The 6,354-nt window shown below is 33.3% G+C and overlaps 1 long non-coding RNA gene across 1 annotated transcript; it reads right to left on the minus strand.

Annotated features, from left to right (window-relative positions):
• Positions 1-38: 38 nt before the first annotated feature.
• Positions 39-2,169, minus strand: LOC145806348 (uncharacterized). The gene is made up of 4 exons (XR_014349319.1): positions 1,408-2,169; positions 626-710; positions 261-437; positions 39-154 (listed from the first exon to the last, which is right to left on the minus strand). It is a non-coding gene; the product is annotated as an uncharacterized LOC145806348 (long non-coding RNA).
• Positions 2,170-6,354: the final 4,185 nt, after the last annotated feature.

A 6,354-nucleotide genomic window follows, 5' to 3' on the forward strand; every position in this document is an offset into this window, starting at 1 on the left:
CTTTTTTTAAGATGGTCATTACATTTTCCAGTAATTGCCCGGGAATTGAATTTGTGCAGTTGTACTGGAACACCACATGCCTATCAAAAATGTGCTGAACAGCATTAACTGCATATTCTGTTTCAGCCTCTGTAAGCTCCACAGGTGCCGAAGACTGGTACAGGAAACAAAAATTTATATGAAAAAAAAACCTGAATCAGCAGATTATCAACAATAGTCAAAATCAGTATATATAATGGAAGGAGTGTCTGGTAAAAAACCTTGAAAAGCTTCCCAAAGCTCGAGAACTCTGGGATAGAGGAAAGAAGCTTTTCATAAGCATCAACAGTGGACGTGGGAGCAGTTGGAGCAGCACCTAAACCAGTTGGCTTTTTACCAGGGGCCTTTTTACCAGGGGCTTTTTACCAGGAGCAGTTGGGCCTTCTTCTATCACGAACCTGCAAACAAATGGTTAACCATTCCTCTTCTCAGAATAAAGAAAACATAGTGAATTATGAGATATCGCAAAATTCACAAAGGTGAAGTAGCCCATTTTCTTTGGCATCTGGGATGTCTCTTATAAGGATAACAATTGAATCAACAATTGCTTTCTTGTAATCAAAACCGCCCTCTTCAAACTACTCACCTGTTGTCTTATAGATTGTCAAACTATCACTTTGTAGAACACAAAGTGATGCCTCAGACATATCACCCATATGACACCAGCATGCCTATAATTTGAATTAAAATATTTGTGAAAATGATTGAACTTGGTAAAATCAAACAATGATTTAAAAGCAAGTATAACATATAAGATAGACAAATTGATGAGGATAATTAAGCAAGTTTTTTTAACAGAGACATGCTGTATAATTACATTCTACGACAAATACATCCAATTCAAGTCACAGACCTCTGCATCTTTGAAAGACAAGCACTGCTGCACCCCAGCCCCAGACTTGACTAGAATTAAATCACCCATAAGATCGTGAAGAGATAAACTCACAAAAGTAATCACACATCTCACTCTTCCATACAAAAACCAAACTGTTTGGTGTCTTCAAAACTGAAATAACCAAACTCCCAAAAGCAATTTTGTTTGCAGCAATAACATAACAGTCATTCCATTCGGTATTACAACTTTTTCTCCTGTTAATTTGGAAGCTTAACTGAACAAGAAGAGGAAAGGACTGGAAAAATGACTCCACACACTTGACGTAAAGTACAAAGAGATGTAGATGTTAGAAAGGGAAAAGATTAACCCAGACAGCTAATAATTACACTGTCACAGTTCTGTAATGTAGCCAAAACTTTTATATGAGATTAAAAAAATCTATAAAGAAGCAAAAATGTCAGGGTATGCCATCATCTACGAAGTGTTATTATGAATGGAAAAGAGGTAAGAAACTTTAGTTTACTTAGAAGTACCATAATCACTGAGGAGGGCAAGGTGAATCTCTTATACACTCGTGAACCTGTACTCCATATTATCCTGTGGCAAAGTTAAAAATTGAATTAATAACAAATCCAGAAATATAATGAACTATTTGATTCAAACTTGAAAGTAAAGTAAATTGTTTATATATTATATTAAATAAAATAAAAAAATTTAAAAAAAGGATCCATAGAACTCAAAGTTAGTCAGCCTCTGGAGGAGCTGCTTGAAATGGGTTGCCAATGATTCTGCACGAGTTTGCCTTCTGGTGAATATGATAAATAGTTATGGGACTAATACAAAATAAGATTTTAGAATATACTGTTAATTTGAAAAGTGTTTGACAACTTATTCTTCGTAACGTGTATCTAAGCAAAAGAATAAATTGTTCTTCTTAAGGTTTGAAGAGGATTAAATCCCAAACCCTCCCAATGATTGTCTAACGGACATTTTGGAAATTTTCATTAGCCACCCGCTTAGATTAGGTGATTTGGAAAGAAAAGAAAATAAATAGAAATCTCTTGCCCCTAATTACCTGTTTGGATAATTAAAAGATGAGAGAAATGGTGTGAAATGCTTTTCTTTTAAAACCCAATTTTTGAATCTCTCCAAAAGTAGAAAGATTTGAAGAGCAAAGAAACCAGCTAATGTTGAATTTTCATAGCATAGTGGTGATCAAACTAGTATATAATCCCAGATATGTGTGTACATAAAACGCAGATTCATAGGCCCTTGCTTTAAACATGTGAATCCAAACTTACTTTCATTCAGGATGCACGGCTATAGGTTAATCTTGTCCAATTGTAGTTTCAATAAGATTTCTAGTTCTATCACCACTGATACCATCACCATCACACTACCACTTCCACTAGAATGCCATCAAGACTACTTTCAGACCACCACAATGCTAGGCAGACACAATAACTGTTTTTCTTCAGCTGGTTGTTTGAAAAACTGATATTTTGTAAAAAAACAAAAAAAAATTTAAAAAATTAACATTTATATCATTTAATGGTGCCAAAAGCATAAAAATCTCGAGCATCACCATCCATAACAAAGCAATGTATAAACTGGAAAAGGGTTCAAAACTAACCAGTTACCATGGATTTAGAGAAGAAGTTTTTGCATTTTGAAAACGTTATGGAAGAGAAGTCTACCTGTTTGAGTCCAATAATGTTGTCACGCCCCATTATTTTATCCCAATCAAACCTCTCAGCAATACCATTGAGCAACTCTGCAATTTGTTCATAGTTCATTGGCCGTAAAGTTCCAAACTCAAAGCCAAATACCTCCTAAATTCATTTTATTTTAAAATTTTCTGGAATTAAGAGGAAAGTCCATAAAATGATCTACTGATCAGCAATGAGATGGTTGAAATGAATAATTATGTACAACTAATCTTATAACTATGTCTCAATCATCAATTCACTGAATATAAAAAATTAAATGCATGGAATGGACTAGTGATGAGCCAAACACATGATTTGTTTCAGCTTAGAACTATTAAGAAAAAAAGCAGTCATGTAAATTGTAACAGTGATTTCCCTAGGAGATAATAAACAAAACATCAAAGTATCTCCAAGATATAATGAACTGTTCTATATTTTAGAATTCAAAATAATAATAATAATAATGTAACCAGATATTCTACCTAAATATCTAAGCTACACTGATTGATCAATCCAAACTGATGCTAATTTAGGGTAATAAAAAAACAGAGATTAAAATTCAACATGCTAGGAAAATTCAACATGCTAATTTAGGGAAAAAAAACAAGCGAATCTGAAGCGATGGTGCTCACCTTGGTAGATGATGGTGCTCACTTTCCTCGCTGAACGAATCTGAGATTGAATCACCGAGCTTTGAAATCGAGAGAACTTCGAAATCGCCGAACGAATCTGAGATTGAATCACCGAACGAATCTGAGAGAACTTCGAAATCACCGAACGAATCTGAGAGAACTTCGAAATCACCGAACGAATCTGAGAGAACTTTGAAATCGCCGAACGAATCTGAGAGAACTTCGAAATCGCCGAACGAATCTGAGCTTTGAAATCGAGAGAACTTCGGGTTCGATGGAGAGGGTTGAGAGAGAGAGATCTGAATCAGGTTTTGTTCAGATCCGGGCTTCGATCTGAATCTTGCAGATTAATCGATTACGGTATGACTTTTATTTGGAATAACTTAGCAAACGAAGAGGTGAATCGAATAGTTGAGAGAGAGAGATCTGTGCGCATGTAGGCTCTGATTCAAAATAAGGTTTTCACAGAAAGGCGCGCGTGTGGGTCACCACATTCGGAGGCGTTTTTAAACGCCTCCCATTATAAAACGGTATCGTTTTGTTTAATAGAATATGCAGCGTTTATAAAACGCCGTTAAATAATAATAATAGTGACGTTTATAGAAACGTCGTTAAAAAAACGCCACAAAATCCCCCTTTTCTTGTAGTGAAGTAAAGAAAAAGATAATAAGATAATGAAGTGAAGCGACAAAATTTATTTCTTGTTTTCCTATCGTTTTCATTTTTGTTGGTAAAATTCCTTCATAAATCAATTATCCAAACACAACTTTAATATTGAATATAGCTTGACATTTCTTTTTAAAAAAATAGACATTTTTTAGAATAAATTGTCCATTTGTTTTTAAGACAAAGGTGATACAATCATGTGAGTGTCGATATTCAATCAAGATGAATGGTTTTGATCATCTAGATGAGTTTAGATGGCCCACAACAAGGCAATTGGACAGTTTAATAGATAAAACTAATTAGAGCAAAGTCATACTCTTACAATTTTATATTCTATATTTTTATCTCATTTACCCAACAAAATATATGTATATATATATATCTTATATATTGAAGTCAATAAATAGAGAGAAGGGGTACAAGCAAAGGAGGTCCTTACCAAAGTGGGGATGGCCACTAGGGTTTTACTATTAATGGTTATGGGCCTTATTGCCAGATTAGTACTTGCATTGGTTTTCCTTTAACCAAAAATAAAAAGAAAATGAGAAAAAAAAAGAAATTCACATTCACATTCACCTTTATCAAAAATAAGTATAAAATAAAAAAATGATCAGGGTTGGTCCATCATGCCTGGTGTGCAAATTGCAATTCCAAAGGGTCTCAATCCTTAAGTCACAATTGATGCAAGTGTTACCACTCTAAACCAAATTACAAGACTAATCCAAGCAACATGATATCTAATACTATGCTACGTTGTACCATGACATGCCACCTCGTTTTTAATTGAAGCTATATTCTAAAATTTTGTTTGAAAATTAAGTTTAAAAAATGTATTTATGTGTAAATTATTTATTTTTCAAATCTAATTCAAGTAGCTTGATTCTTTATATAATTTATGATTTTATAAGTTTGTCACGTCAGAAATTTATTAAATTTCAAAATATATTAAAGTTTGATTTGTTTACTTAAAAAGTCAATTTCAAATAAATTTTTAATGGTTTTTCAAGAGACATGATTTGGTTTGTTTTATAGTTGTATTGAGAAGATTATGACAACGTATAGAGAACTTATTTGATTATCTTGGTTCATTACTTCATACCACTCAAATGCTTGTCCTATTGTCTCGTAAAAAGTGACACAAAATTTCATTTCTTTTATCTAGTCAAAATAATTTTCTCATTTAAGTTGGACAGTTTTGGGAAATGTAATAGGTAGAAACGCTTATTTTGGGCCTACTTTTCTCAAGTTGACAGTTAATAGTTAGAAAGTGAAAGTTCAAAATACCCTTCTTTAGCTTGTTGATAATCAATTTTTTTTTTTCCAATTTGTTTAAGTTAAAAGTGTCTTACAATCTATAAGCAAAAGTTGTATTAAATACTCTGATACATACACTGAAAATACATTTTAAAAAATTAGGAAAAATTACAACGGTAGTCCCTGCACTCTTTGTGCATTTTTGTCATTGTAACTTCAATTGGCTCGATTTTGATTATGAATTTATGACGTCTCAATTCATTCTAATTGATTATAACTCGTCATATTTTTAAGGATAAAATTATAAACTTATCAAATTTGGTGAGTCAATTTCAACCAATTCAGTGATATTTTTCATCAAAAATACTACTAGCATTATCAATAGGACCAAATTGACACAAAATCTAAAATTATGAGTCAAATTTGAGCCAATTAAAAGTGTAGAGACCAAAATGACACAAGAGGCAAAATGTATAAACCACTAGTATAATTTGCCCATAAAATTAATAAATTATAAGGGGGCGTCTATACGTTGTATCAAAGAGTCACTTTGAATGTTAAGGAGGAATAGTTTTAGTTTCTACTTCTTGATTATCAAATTTTAACTTGGGAAAAATTATACCAAACAAACCCTATCTCGAACAAACTTCAAAGGATCTCTTCCGATACCTTTGTTGGTGCAAAATCATGTACCCAAATGAGGTCTTAATCCAAATGGGTCCTCATATATACTTGCATTTTGTGATGATGAATAAGAGGTCTGAGATTGAAGGACTATCATTTTAATTAAGAGATGGACTCCTCACAATAAATAGTGTGAGCCATATACTTGTACCTCGATATTTCTTCCATATTAGCCAAGTGAGTTTGTACTAGTAAATGTGAGCTGTACCTCAACTCTGCTACCACGTTTTCCAATTGGAGCATCAGTATTTTGTTGGGACCATAGGTGTGCAAACTCAAATCCATTGCCACAGATTTTGGTAGGTTCATTGACACATCACTAAAATGTAGGGGGACAGTACTTGAGAGGCCCCTAGGGAGTGACCTTAGTAGGGTTTCCAACACTCGAATTGTTTCCTTTCATTAATGGACAAATGAGAAGATGAAATCATGTGGGGATTGTGTTAGGGATTCGGAATTCGTTGAATTTAGGATTGCAACTTCAATGTGATGGTAAAGAAATCCTGTGGTCCATTAAAAAATGAAAGGTCTAGAT

This window comes from Camellia sinensis, chromosome 13 (assembly GCF_055761805.1).
Source record: "Camellia sinensis isolate YWXY chromosome 13, ASM5576180v1, whole genome shotgun sequence".
NCBI classification, from domain to species: Eukaryota; Viridiplantae; Streptophyta; class Magnoliopsida; order Ericales; family Theaceae; genus Camellia; species Camellia sinensis.